The following is a 16,057-nucleotide window of genomic DNA, read 5'->3' as shown; positions in this document are numbered from 1 at the left end:
TCTGCCCTGATGTCACTCACACACATTGTCTCCTACTGTCGCCGTTCCTGCTGTCGGGACTGGGTCACCACATCACGCTGACCGGTCTCCAGATGAGGCGTCGCACCCCCCATGATCACGCAGCGGCTCCCTCTTTGCCACCTGGCCTTCATGCGTTCCTCTTCCAATCTAGGGCCTCTCTCCTTCCAGTGCTCAGCTTGCTTCCTTTTAATACGACCTTTAAACAGCTGAAAGGACACCTCTGGACACACCCATGCCTCAACATGTGATCACTATCAGCTAATTTGTCCCATTGCCAGCCAATCCACAGTGGATTAAAACAATGTAAAATAACACACTGAAACAATGTGATACAAACAGAATAAAATCATGCAAATAAAAACTACAATAAAAAATAAACACTAAAATCAGAAAAAAACCCAATATAAACGATGAATAAAAATTTCTACTGTGTGAAACAGTTTCAGTCTTTGAATATTTTTCATTTCTTACAATCAGAATTCTCCAATAGATTTTTAGAAGAAAATTATTTTCTTTCATGCATCACCAACTGAACCTTTTATGTTAACGTCTCAAGCTCAAGCCTAACCTCATTGAATTTTGCTTAGCAAAGTACTTTTCAACTCTAATAATTAGTAAGATTATATTTCTTATCATCTGTTGGTCGTCTGACCTGATAAACTTCAATGAACATTATAACACAGGACTGATTGTCTCTATAAATGGGCTCCTGCACGCTTGCAGACATTTTTCCATCACAATTATGGATGATGAAGGATTTGATTAAAGCTGTGAAACATTACTGATAACCTTCATGTGATGTTACATTAAAGCCAATTTTCTATTAAAAGCAGGGACTTTTCTAACTGACCTCTGACCTTTGAGCAGTAGTGTGTACTGTATGCTTGTATGTAACTGTATCTGACCTGGATTTTATCACCAGTTTCAAATAAGAATCTACTTTAAAGTCTGTCTTTCAATACAAAATAAGTTCAACTTTATCAAGGCTGATGGTAAACTGTCCCTAACAAGTCCACTTTATTGCGTGCTCATTGACTTTCTCCTATCAGAGCTGTTTAACAAGTCCACTTTATACATGCTTATTAATCTATCACGCTTATCAGTGGCTCATGGTTGCTTAAAGCCTATGTCTGAACTTGAGCACAGAGGCAGAGCATCATTCATCTTGGCAGCAGCTCCAGGATGACAAACTCCACTTTCTCTGCATCAAGACAGCTCATAGCTTTTTAACAGTCTCTCCTGATAGTCTCATATCATCTGCTCTAATCAATAACCATACACTATCATTACAATGTAGACTACAGCTCAAAAGTCTGAGGTGAATTAGAAATGTCTTGTTTTCAGAATAGACTCAAATTTGGTTTCAGATTGAATCACAGCAATTTATCAAAATAATCATATAAATGCTTAATATTAACACTGATCACAAATCATCAGTGATTTTTAATAGAATATCTACAGAGGTGTTCAGAGACCCATTTTCAGCAATAATCCCTCCTGTGTTCAGTCCCATATGGAAAAGATATATATAAATCTTATAAAGTTTGTATCTGTCTTGTGTGAAACTTGTATGAAAAGCAGATAAGAGTGAAAACAGATATAAGATCCCTTGAAAAATTATATAATGAAACTTGTATGTTTTGGATACTTACTAAAACAATATGTGAAAGTAATGAGAAAGTGGCCACTTTCATGAGTAAATCATGTAAGCCTTATATGATTTACTCATGAAAGTGGCCACTTTCATGAGTAATCACATATAAGTTTTTACTATTTCTTTTCCATATGGGGTGGTACATTGTCTTATCTAATGCAAGCTTAACACATTAAAGCCTAACTTATCACTCAAAACAGCTTTTTAAAGATTTTTGCACAAACTGAAACTATTGTGGTGATTAAAGAAACAATAAATGTGTCTGGATCATCCCAGTGTTTGTTTTTAACCTCATGAAGCCAAGTTTACATTTTCCTCTAAAGGGGCTGCAACACCCGGCTGCACAAAACCTTCACTTTTTTCAACAGTTTCAGTCTTTGAATATTTTTCATTTCTTACAATCAGAATTCTCCAATAGATTTGTAGAAGAAAATTATTTTCTTTCATGCATCACCAACTGAACCTTTTATGTTAACGTCTCAAGCTCAAGCCTAACCTCATTGAATTTTGCTTAGCAAAGTACTTTTCAACTCTAATAATTAGTAAGATTATATTTCTTATCATCTGTTGGTCGTCTGACCTGATAAACTTCAATGAACATTATAACACAGGACTGATTGTCTCTATAAATGGGCTCCTGCACGCTTGCAGACATTTTTCCATCACAATTATGGATGATGAAGGATTTGATTAAAGCTGTGAAACATTACTGATAACCTTCATGTGATGTTACATTAAAGCCAATTTTCTATTAAAAGCAGGGACTTTTCTAACTGACCTCTGACCTTTGAGCAGTAATGTGTAATGTATGCTTGTATGTAACTGTATCTGACCTGGATTTTATCACCAGTTTCAAATAAGAATCTTCTTTAAAGTCTGTCCTTCAATACAAAATAAGTTCAACTTTATCAAGGCTGATACTGTCCCTAACAAGTCCACTTTATTGCGTGCTCATTGACTTTCTCCTATCAGAGCTGTTTAACAAGTCCACTTTATACATGCTTATTAATCTATCACGCTTATCAGTGGCTCATGGTTGCTTAAAGCCTATGTCTGAACTTGAGCACAGAGGCAGAGCATCATTCATCTTGGCAGCAGCTCCAGGATGACAAACTCCACTTTCTCTGCATCAAGACAGCTCATAGCTTTTTAACAGTCTCTCCTGATAGTCTCATATCATCTGCTCTAATCAATAACCATACACTATCATTACAATGTAGACTACAGCTCAAAAGTCTGAGGTGAATTAGAAATGTCTTGTTTTCAGAATAGACTCAAATTTGGTTTCAGATTGAATCACAGCAATTTATCAAAATAATCATATAAATGCTTAATATTAACACTGATCACAAATCATCAATGATTTTTAATAGAATATCTACAGAGGTGTTCAGAGACCCATTTTCAGCAATAATCCCTCCTGTGTTCAGTCCCATATGGAAAAGATATATATAAATCTTATAAAGTTTGTATCTGTCTTGTGTGAAACTTGTATGAAAAGCAGATAAAAGTGAAAACAGATATAAGATCCCTTGAAAAATTATATAATGAAACTTGTATGTTTTGGATACTTACTAAAACAATATATGAAAGTAATGAGAAAGTGGCCACTTTCATGAGTAAATCATGTAAGCCTTATATGATTTACTCATGAAAGTGGCCACTTTCATGAGTAATCACATATAAGTTTTTACTATTTCTTTTCCATATGGGGTGGTACATTGTCTTATCTAATGCAAGCTTAACACATTAAAGCCTAACTTATCACTCAAAACAGCTTTTTAAAGATTTTTGCACAAACTGAAACTATTGTGGTGATTAAAGAAACAATAAATGTGTCTGGATCATCCCAGTGTTTGTTTTTAACCTCATGAAACCAAGTTTACATTTTCCTCTAAAGGGGCTGCAACACCCGGCTGCATAAAACCTTCACTTTTTTTAACAGTTTCAGTCTTTGAATATTTTTCATTTCTTACAATCAGAATTCTCCAATAGATTTTTAGAAGAAAATTATTTTCTTTCATGCATCACCAACTGAACCTTTTATGTTAACGTCTCAAGCTCAAGCCTAACCTCATTGAATTTTGCTTAGCAAAGTACTTTTCAACTCTAATAATTAGTAAGATTATATTTCTTATCATCTGTTGGTCGTCTGACCTGATAAACTTCAATGAACATTATAACACAGGACTGATTGTCTCTATAAATGGGCTCCTGCGCGCTTGCAGACATTTTTCCATCACAATTATGGATGATGAAGGATTTGATTAAAGCTGTGAAACATTACTGATAACCTTCATGTGATGTTACATTAAAGCCAATTTTCTATTAAAAGCAGGGACTTTTCTAACTGACCTCTGACCTTTGAGCAGTAGTGTGTACTGTATGCTTGTATGTAACTGTGTCTGACCTGGATTTTATCACCAGTTTCAAATAAGAATCTACTTTAAAGTCTGTCTTTCAATACAAAATAAGTTCAACTTTATCAAGGCTGATGGTAAACTGTCCCTAACAAGTCCACTTTATTGCGTGCTCATTGACTTTCTCCTATCAGAGCTGTTTAACAAGTCCACTTTATACATGCTTATTAATCTATCACGCTTATCAGTGGCTCATGGTTGCTTAAAGCCTATGTCTGAACTTGAGCACAGAGGCAGAGCATCATTCATCTTGGCAGCAGCTCCAGGATGACAAACTCCACTTTCTCTGCATCAAGACAGCTCATAGCTTTTTAACAGTCTCTCCTGATAGTCTCATATCATCTGCTCTAATCAATAACCATACACTATCATTACAATGTAGACTACAGCTCAAAAGTCTGAGGTGAATTAGAAATGTCTTGTTTTCAGAATAGACTCAAATTTGGTTTCAGATTGAATCACAGCAATTTATCAAAATAATCATATAAATGCTTAATATTAACACTGATCACAAATCATCAATGATTTTTAATAGAATATCTACAGAGGTGTTCAGAGACCCATTTTCAGCAATAATCCCTCCTGTGTTCAGTCCCATATGGAAAAGATATATATAAATCTTATAAAGTTTGTATCTGTCTTGTGTGAAACTTGTATGAAAAGCAGATAAGAGTGAAAACAGATATAAGATCCCTTGAAAAATTATATAATGAAACTTGTATGTTTTGGATACTTACTAAAACAATATATGAAAGTAATGAGAAAGTGGCCACTTTCATGAGTAAATCATTTAAGCCTTATATGATTTACTCATGAAAGTGGCCACTTTCATGAGTAATCACATATAAGTTTTTACTATTTCTTTTCCATATGGGGTGGTACATTGTCTTATCTAATGCAAGCTTAACACATTAAAGCCTAACTTATCACTCAAAACAGCTTTTTAAAGATTTTTGCACAAACTGAAACTATTGTGGTGATTAAAGAAACAATAAATGTGTCTGGATCATCCCAGTGTTTGTTTTTAATCTCATGAAGCCAAGTTTACATTTTCCTCTAAAGGGGCTGCAACACCCGGCTGCACAAAACCTTCACTTTTTTCAACAGTTTCAGTCTTTGAATATTTTTCATTTCTTACAATCAGAATTCTCCAATAGATTTTTAGAAGAAAATTATTTTCTTTCATGCATCACCAACTGAACCTTTTATGTTAACGTCTCAAGCTCAAGCCTAACCTCATTGAATTTTGCTTAGCAAAGTACTTTTCAACTCTAATAATTAGTAAGATTATATTTCTTATCATCTGTTGGTCGTCTGACCTGATAAACTTCAATGAACATTATAACACAGGACTGATTGTCTCTATAAATGGGCTCCTGCACGCTTGCAGACATTTTTCCATCACAATTATGGATGATGAAGGATTTGATTAAAGCTGTGAAACATTACTGATAACCTTCATGTGATGTTACATTAAAGCCAATTTTCTATTAAAAGCAGGGACTTTTCTAACTGACCTCTGACCTTTGAGCAGTAGTGTGTACTGTATGCTTGTATGTAACTGTATCTGACCTGGATTTTATCACCAGTTTCAAATAAGAATCTACTTTAAAGTCTGTCTTTCAATACAAAATAAGTTCAACTTTATCAAGGCTGATGGTAAACTGTCCCTAACAAGTCCACTTTATTGCGTGCTCATTGACTTTCTCCTATCAGAGCTGTTTAACAAGTCCACTTTATACATGCTTATTAATCTATCACGCTTATCAGTGGCTCATGGTTGCTTAAAGCCTATGTCTGAACTTGAGCACAGAGGCAGAGCATCATTCATCTTGGCAGCAGCTCCAGGATGACAAACTCCACTTTCTCTGCATCAAGACAGCTCATAGCTTTTTAACAGTCTCTCCTGATAGTCTCATATCATCTGCTCTAATCAATAACCATACACTATCATTACAATGTAGACTACAGCTCAAAAGTCTGAGGTGAATTAGAAATGTCTTGTTTTCAGAATAGACTCAAATTTGGTTTCAGATTGAATCACAGCAATTTATCAAAATAATCATATAAATGCTTAATATTAACACTGATCACAAATCATCAATGATTTTTAATAGAATATCTACAGAGGTGTTCAGAGACCCATTTTCAGCAATAATCCCTCCTGTGTTCAGTCCCATATGGAAAAGATATATATAAATCTTATAAAGTTTGTATCTGTCTTGTGTGAAACTTGTATGAAAAGCAGATAAGAGTGAAAACAGATATAAGATCCCTTGAAAAATTATATGATGAAACTTGTATGTTTTGGATACTTACTAAAACAATATATGAAAGTAATGAGAAAGTGGCCACTTTCATGAGTAAATCATGTAAGCCTTATATGATTTACTCATGAAAGTGGCCACTTTCATGAGTAATCACATATAAGTTTTTACTATTTCTTTTCCATATGGGGTGGTACATTGTCTTATCTAATGCAAGCTTAACACGTTAAAGCCTAACTTATCACTCAAAACAGCTTTTTAAAGATTTTTGCACAAACTGAAACTATTGTGGTGATTAAAGAAACAATAAATGTGTCTGGATCATCCCAGTGTTTGTTTTTAATCTCATGAAGCCAAGTTTACATTTTCCTCTAAAGGGGCTGCAACACCCGGCTGCATAAAACCTTCACTTTTTTTAACAGTTTCAGTCTTTGAATATTTTTCATTTCTTACAATCAGAATTCTCCAATAGACTTTTAGAAGAAAATTATTTTCTTTCATGCATCACCAACTGAACCTTTTATGTTAACGTCTCAAGCTCAAGCCTAACCTCATTGAATTTTGCTTAGCAAAGTACTTTTCAACTCTAATAATTAGTAAGATTATATTTCTTATCATCTGTTGGTCGTCTGACCTGATAAACTTCAATGAACATTATAACACAGGACTGATTGTCTCTATAAATGGGCTCCTGCGCGCTTGCAGACATTTTTCCATCACAATTATGGATGATGAAGGATTTGATTAAAGCTGTGAAACATTACTGATAACCTTCATGTGATGTTACATTAAAGCCAATTTTCTATTAAAAGCAGGGACTTTTCTAACTGACCTCTGATCTTTGAGCAGTAGTGTGTACTGTATGCTTGTATGTAACTGTATCTGACCTGGATTTTATCACCAGTTTCAAATAAGAATCTACTTTAAAGTCTGTCTTTCAATACAAAATAAGTTCAACTTTATCAAGGCTGATGGTAAACTGTCCCTAACAAGTCCACTTTATTGCGTGCTCATTGACTTTCTCCTATCAGAGCTGTTTAACAAGTCCACTTTATACATGCTTATTAATCTATCACGCTTATCAGTGGCTCATGGTTGCTTAAAGCCTATGTCTGAACTTGAGCACAGAGGCAGAGCATCATTCATCTTGGCAGCAGCTCCAGGATGACAAACTCCACTTTCTCTGCATCAAGACAGCTCATAGCTTTTTAACAGTCTCTCCTGATAGTCTCATATCATCTGCTCTAATCAATAACCATACACTATCATTACAATGTAGACTACAGCTCAAAAGTCTGAGGTGAATTAGAAATGTCTTGTTTTCAGAATAGACTCAAATTTGGTTTCAGATTGAATCACAGCAATTTATCAAAATAATCATATAAATGCTTAATATTAACACTGATCACAAATCATCAATGATTTTTAATAGAATATCTACAGAGGTGTTCAGAGACCCATTTTCAGCAATAATCCCTCCTGTGTTCAGTCCCATATGGAAAAGATATATATAAATCTTATAAAGTTTGTATCTGTCTTGTGTGAAACTTGTATGAAAAGCAGATAAGAGTGAAAACAGATATAAGATCCCTTGAAAAATTATATAATGAAACTTGTATGTTTTGGATACTTACTAAAACAATATATGAAAGTAATGAGAAAGTGGCCACTTTCATGAGTAAATCATGTAAGCCTTATATGATTTACTCATGAAAGTGGCCACTTTCATGAGTAATCACATATAAGTTTTTACTATTTCTTTTCCATATGGGGTGGTACATTGTCTTATCTAATGCAAGCTTAACACATTAAAGCCTAACTTATCACTCAAAACAGCTTTTTAAAGATTTTTGCACAAACTGAAACTATTGTGGTGATTAAAGAAACAATAAATGTGTCTGGATCATCCCAGTGTTTGTTTTTAACCTCATGAAGCCAAGTTTACATTTTCCTCTAAAGGGGCTGCAACACCCGGCTGCACAAAACCTTCACTTTTTTCAACAGTTTCAGTCTTTGAATATTTTTCATTTCTTACAATCAGAATTCTCCAATAGATTTGTAGAAGAAAATTATTTTCTTTCATGCATCACCAACTGAACGTTTTATGTTAACGTCTCAAGCTCAAGCCTAACCTCATTGAATTTTGCTTAGCAAAGTACTTTTCAACTCTAATAATTAGTAAGATTATATTTCTTATCATCTGTTGGTCGTCTGACCTGATAAACTTCAATGAACATCATAACACAGGACTGATTGTCTCTATAAATGGGCTCCTGCACGCTTGCAGACATTTTTCCATCACAATTATGGATGATGAAGGATTTGATTAAAGCTGTGAAACATTACTGATAACCTTCATGTGATGTTACATTAAAGCCAATTTTCTATTAAAAGCAGGGACTTTTCTAACTGACCTCTGACCTTTGAGCAGTAATGTGTAATGTATGCTTGTATGTAACTGTATCTGACCTGGATTTTATCACCAGTTTCAAATAAGAATCTTCTTTAAAGTCTGTCCTTCAATACAAAATAAGTTCAACTTTATCAAGGCTGATGGTAAACTGTCCCTAACAAGTCCACTTTATTGCGTGCTCATTGACTTTCTCCTATCAGAGCTGTTTAACAAGTCCACTTTATACATGCTTATTAATCTATCACGCTTATCAGTGGCTCATGGTTGCTTAAAGCCTATGTCTGAACTTGAGCACAGAGGCAGAGCATCATTCATCTTGGCAGCAGCTCCAGGATGACAAACTCCACTTTCTCTGCATCAAGACAGCTCATAGCTTTTTAACAGTCTCTCCTGATAGTCTCATATCATCTGCTCTAATCAATAACCATACACTATCATTACAATGTAGACTACAGCTCAAAAGTCTGAGGTGAATTAGAAATGTCTTGTTTTCAGAATAGACTCAAATTTGGTTTCAGATTGAATCACAGCAATTTATCAAAATAATCATATAAATGCTTAATATTAACACTGATCACAAATCATCAATGATTTTTAATAGAATATCTACAGAGGTGTTCAGAGACCCATTTTCAGCAATAATCCCTCCTGTGTTCAGTCCCATATGGAAAAGATATATATAAATCTTATAAAGTTTGTATCTGTCTTGTGTGAAACTTGTATGAAAAGCAGATAAGAGTGAAAACAGATATAAGATCCCTTGAAAAATTATAGAATGAAACTTGTATGTTTTGGATACTTACTAAAACAATATATGAAAGTAATGAGAAAGTGGCCACTTTCATGAGTAAATCACATATAAGTTTTTACTATTTCTTTTCCATATGGGGTGGTACATTGTCTTATCTAATGCAAGCTTAACACATTAAAGCCTAACTTATCACTCAAAACAGCTTTTTAAAGATTTTTGCACAAACTGAAACTATTGTGGTGATTAAAGAAACAATAAATGTGTCTGGATCATCCCAGTGTTTGTTTTTAACCTCATGAAACCAAGTTTACATTTTCCTCTAAAGGGGCTGCAACACCCGGCTGCACAAAACCTTCACTTTTTTTAACAGTTTCAGTCTTTGAATATTTTTCATTTCTTACAATCAGAATTCTCCAATAGACTTTTAGAAGAAAATTATTTTCTTTCATGCATCACCAACTGAACCTTTTATGTTAACGTCTCAAGCTCAAGCCTAACCTCATTGAATTTTGCTTAGCAAAGTACTTTTCAACTCTAATAATTAGTAAGATTATATTTCTTATCATCTGTTGGTCGTCTGACCTGATAAACTTCAATGAACATTATAACACAGGACTGATTGTCTCTATAAATGGGCTCCTGCACGCTTGCAGACATTTTTCCATCACAATTATGGATGATGAAGGATTTGATTAAAGCTGTGAAACATTACTGATAACCTTCATGTGATGTTACATTAAAGCCAATTTTCTATTAAAAGCAGGGACTTTTCTAACTGACCTCTGACCTTTGAGCAGTAGTGTGTACTGTATGCTTGTATGTAATTGTATCTGACCTGGATTTTATCACCAGTTTCAAATAAGAATCTACTTTAAAGTCTGTCTTTCAATACAAAATAAGTTCAACTTTATCAAGGCTGATGGTAAACTGTCCCTAACAAGTCCACTTTATTGCGTGCTCATTGACTTTCTCCTATCAGAGCTGTTTAACAAGTCCACTTTATACATGCTTATTAATCTATCACGCTTATCAGTGGCTCATGGTTGCTTAAAGCCTATGTCTGAACTTGAGCACAGAGGCAGAGCATCATTCATCTTGGCAGCAGCTCCAGGATGACAAACTCCACTTTCTCTGCATCAAGACAGCTCATAGCTTTTTAACAGTCTCTCCTGATAGTCTCATATCATCTGCTCTAATCAATAACCATACACTATCATTACAATGTAGACTACAGCTCAAAAGTCTGAGGTGAATTAGAAATGTCTTGTTTTCAGAATAGACTCAAATTTGGTTTCAGATTGAATCACAGCAATTTATCAAAATAATCATATAAATGCTTAATATTAACACTGATCACAAATCATCAATGATTTTAAATAGAATATCTACAGAGGTGTTCAGAGACCCATTTTCAGCAATAATCCCTCCTGTGTTCAGCCCCATATGGAAAAGATATATATAAATCTTATAAAGTTTGTATCTGTCTTGTGTGAAACTTGTATGAAAAGCAGATAAGAGTGAAAACAGATATAAGATCCCTTGAAAAATTATATAATGAAACTTGTATGTTTTGGATACTTACTAAAACAATATATGAAAGTAATGAGAAAGTGGCCACTTTCATGAGTAAATCATGTAAGCCTTATATGATTTACTCATGAAAGTGGCCACTTTCATGAGTAATCACATATAAGTTTTTACTATTTCTTTTCCATATGGGGTGGTACATTGTCTTATCTAATGCAAGCTTAACACATTAAAGCCTAACTTATCACTCAAAACAGCTTTTTAAAGATTTTTGCACAAACTGAAACTATTGTGGTGATTAAAGAAACAATAAATGTGTCTGGATCATCCCAGTGTTTGTTTTTAATCTCATGAAGCCAAGTTTACATTTTCCTCTAAAGGGGCTGCAACACCCGGCTGCATAAAACCTTCACTTTTTTTAACAGTTTCAGTCTTTGAATATTTTTCATTTCTTACAATCAGAATTCTCCAATAGATTTTTAGAAGAAAATTATTTTCTTTCATGCATCACCAACTGAACCTTTTATGTTAACGTCTCAAGCTCAAGCCTAACCTCATTGAATTTTGCTTAGCAAAGTACTTTTCAACTCTAATAATTAGTAAGATTATATTTCTTATCATCTGTTGGTCGTCTGACCTGATAAACTTCAATGAACATTATAACACAGGACTGATTGTCTCTATAAATGGGCTCCTGCACGCTTGCAGACATTTTTCCATCACAATTATGGATGATGAAGGATTTGATTAAAGCTGTGAAACATTACTGATAACCTTCATGTGATGTTACATTAAAGCCAATTTTCTATTAAAAGCAGGGACTTTTCTAACTGACCTCTGACCTTTGAGCAGTAGTGTGTACTGTATGCTTGTATGTAACTGTATCTGACCTGGATTTTATCACCAGTTTCAAATAAGAATCTACTTTAAAGTCTGTCTTTCAATACAAAATAAGTTCAACTTTATCAAGGCTGATGGTAAACTGTCCCTAACAAGTCCACTTTATTGCGTGCTCATTGACTTTCTCCTATCAGAGCTGTTTAACAAGTCCACTTTATACATGCTTATTAATCTATCACGCTTATCAGTGGCTCATGGTTGCTTAAAGCCTATGTCTGAACTTGAGCACAGAGGCAGAGCATCATTCATCTTGGCAGCAGCTCCAGGATGACAAACTCCACTTTCTCTGCATCAAGACAGCTCATAGCTTTTTAACAGTCTCTCCTGATAGTCTCATATCATCTGCTCTAATCAATAACCATACACTATCATTACAATGTAGACTACATCTCAAAAGTCTGAGGTGAATTAGAAATGTCTTGTTTTCAGAATAGACTCAAATTTGGTTTCAGATTGAATCACAGCAATTTATCAAAATAATCATATAAATGCTTAATATTAACACTGATCACAAATCATCAATGATTTTTAATAGAATATCTACAGAGGTGTTCAGAGACCCATTTTCAGCAATAATCCCTCCTGTGTTCAGTCCCATATGGAAAAGATATATATAAATCTTAGAAAGTTTGTATCTGTCTTGTGTGAAACTTGTATGAAAAGCAGATAAGAGTGAAAACAGATATAAGATCCCTTGAAAAATTATATAATGAAACTTGTATGTTTTGGATACTTACTAAAACAATATATGAAAGTAATGAGAAAGTGGCCACTTTCATGAGTAAATCATGTAAGCCTTATATGATTTACTCATGAAAGTGGCCACTTTCATGAGTAATCACATATAAGTTTTTACTATTTCTTTTCCATATGGGGTGGTACATTGTCTTATCTAATGCAAGCTTAACACATTAAAGCCTAACTTATCACTCAAAACAGCTTTTTAAAGATTTTTGCACAAACTGAAACTATTGTGGTGATTAAAGAAACAATAAATGTGTCTGGATCATCCCAGTGTTTGTTTTTAACCTCATGAAACCAAGTTTACATTTTCCTCTAAAGGGGCTGCAACACCCGGCTGCACAAAACCTTCACTTTTTTCAACAGTTTCACTCTTTGAATATTTTTCCTTTCTTACAATCAGAATTCTCCAATAGACTTTTAGAAGAAAATTATTTTCTTTCATGCATCACCAACTGAACCTTTTATGTTAACGTCTCAAGCTCAAGCCTAACCTCATTGAATTTTGCTTAGCAAAGTACTTTTCAACTCTAATAATTAGTAAGATTATATTTCTTATCATCTGTTGGTCGTCTGACCTGATAAACTTCAATGAACATTATAACACAGGACTGATTGTCTCTATAAATGGGCTCCTGCACGCTTGCAGACATTTTTCCATCACAATTATGGATGATGAAGGATTTGATTAAAGCTGTGAAACATTACTGATAACCTTCATGTGATGTTACATTAAAGCCAATTTTCTATTAAAAGCAGGGACTTTTCTAACTGACCTCTGATCTTTGAGCAGTAGTGTGTACTGTATGCTTGTATGTAACTGTATCTGACCTGGATTTTATCACCAGTTTCAAATAAGAATCTACTTTAAAGTCTGTCTTTCAATACAAAATAAGTTCAACTTTATCAAGGCTGATGGTAAACTGTCCCTAACAAGTCCACTTTATTGCGTGCTCATTGACTTTCTCCTATCAGAGCTGTTTAACAAGTCCACTTTATACATGCTTATTAATCTATCACGCTTATCAGTGGCTCATGGTTGCTTAAAGCCTATGTCTGAACTTGAGCACAGAGGCAGAGCATCATTCATCTTGGCAGCAGCTCCAGGATGACAAACTCCACTTTCTCTGCATCAAGACAGCTCATAGCTTTTTAACAGTCTCTCCTGATAGTCTCATATCATCTGCTCTAATCAATAACCATACACTATCATTACAATGTAGACTACAGCTCAAAAGTCTGAGGTGAATTAGAAATGTCTTGTTTTCAGAATAGACTCAAATTTGGTTTCAGATTGAATCACAGCAATTTATCAAAATAATCATATAAATGCTTAATATTAACACTGATCACAAATCATCAATGATTTTTAATAGAATATCTACAGAGGTGTTCAGAGACCCATTTTCAGCAATAATCCCTCCTGTGTTCAGTCCCATATGGAAAAGATATATATAAATCTTATAAAGTTTGTATCTGTCTTGTGTGAAACTTGTATGAAAAGCAGATAAGAGTGAAAACAGATATAAGATCCCTTGAAAAATTATATAATGAAACTTGTATGTTTTGGATACTTACTAAAACAATATATGAAAGTAATGAGAAAGTGGCCACTTTCATGAGTAAATCATGTAAGCCTTATATGATTTACTCATGAAAGTGGCCACTTTCATGAGTAATCACATATAAGTTTTTACTATTTCTTTTCCATATGGGGTGGTACATTGTCTTATCTAATGCAAGCTTAACACATTAAAGCCTAACTTATCACTCAAAACAGCTTTTTAAAGATTTTTGCACAAACTGAAACTATTGTGGTGATTAAAGAAACAATAAATGTGTCTGGATCATCCCAGTGTTTGTTTTTAACCTCATGAAACCAAGTTTACATTTTCCTCTAAAGGGGCTGCAACACCCGGCTGCACAAAACCTTCACTTTTTTCAACAGTTTCAGTCTTTGAATATTTTTCATTTCTTACAATCAGAATTCTCCAATAGATTTGTAGAAGAAAATTATTTTCTTTCATGCATCACCAACTGAACGTTTTATGTTAACGTCTCAAGCTCAAGCCTAACCTCATTGAATTTTGCTTAGCAAAGTACTTTTCAACTCTAATAATTAGTAAGATTATATTTCTTATCATCTGTTGGTCGTCTGACCTGATAAACTTCAATGAACATCATAACACAGGACTGATTGTCTCTATAAATGGGCTCCTGCACGCTTGCAGACATTTTTCCATCACAATTATGGATGATGAAGGATTTGATTAAAGCTGTGAAACATTACTGATAACCTTCATGTGATGTTACATTAAAGCCAATTTTCTATTAAAAGCAGGGACTTTTCTAACTGACCTCTGATCTTTGAGCAGTAGTGTGTACTGTATGCTTGTATGTAACTGTGTCTGACCTGGATTTTATCACCAGTTTCAAATAAGAATCTACTTTAAAGTCTGTCTTTCAATACAAAATAAGTTCAACTTTATCAAGGCTGATGGTAAACTGTCCCTAACAAGTCCACTTTATTGCGTGCTCATTGACTTTCTCCTATCAGAGCTGTTTAACAAGTCCACTTTATACATGCTTATTAATCTATCACGCTTATCAGTGGCTCATGGTTGCTTAAAGCCTATGTCTGAACTTGAGCACAGAGGCAGAGCATCATTCATCTTGGCAGCAGCTCCAGGATGACAAACTCCACTTTCTCTGCATCAAGACAGCTCATAGCTTTTTAACAGTCTCTCCTGATAGTCTCATATCATCTGCTCTAATCAATAACCATACACTATCATTACAATGTAGACTACAGCTCAAAAGTCTGAGGTGAATTAGAAATGTCTTGTTTTCAGAATAGACTCAAATTTGGTTTCAGATTGAATCACAGCAATTTATCAAAATAATCATATAAATGCTTAATATTAACACTGATCACAAATCATCAATGATTTTTAATAGAATATCTACAGAGGTGTTCAGAGACCCATTTTCAGCAATAATCCCTCCTGTGTTCAGTCCCATATGGAAAAGATATATATAAATCTTATAAAGTTTGTATCTGTCTTGTGTGAAACTTGTATGAAAAGCAGATAAGAGTGAAAACAGATATAAGATCCCTTGAAAAATTATATAATGAAACTTGTATGTTTTGGATACTTACTAAAACAATATATGAAAGTAATGAGAAAGTGGCCACTTTCATGAGTAAATCATGTAAGCCTTATATGATTTACTCATGAAAGTGGCCACTTTCATGAGTAATCACATATAAGTTTTTACTATTTCTTTTCCATATGGGGTGGTACATTGTCTTATCTAATGCAAGCTTAACACATTAAAGCCTAACTTATCACTCAAAACAGC

Source organism: Perissodus microlepis, chromosome 13 (assembly GCF_051167445.1).
Source record: "Perissodus microlepis isolate ML-2025 ecotype Zambia chromosome 13, ASM5116744v1, whole genome shotgun sequence".
Taxonomy (NCBI): domain Eukaryota; kingdom Metazoa; phylum Chordata; class Actinopteri; order Cichliformes; family Cichlidae; genus Perissodus; species Perissodus microlepis.
Note: the sequence above shows the minus strand (reverse complement) of the source record.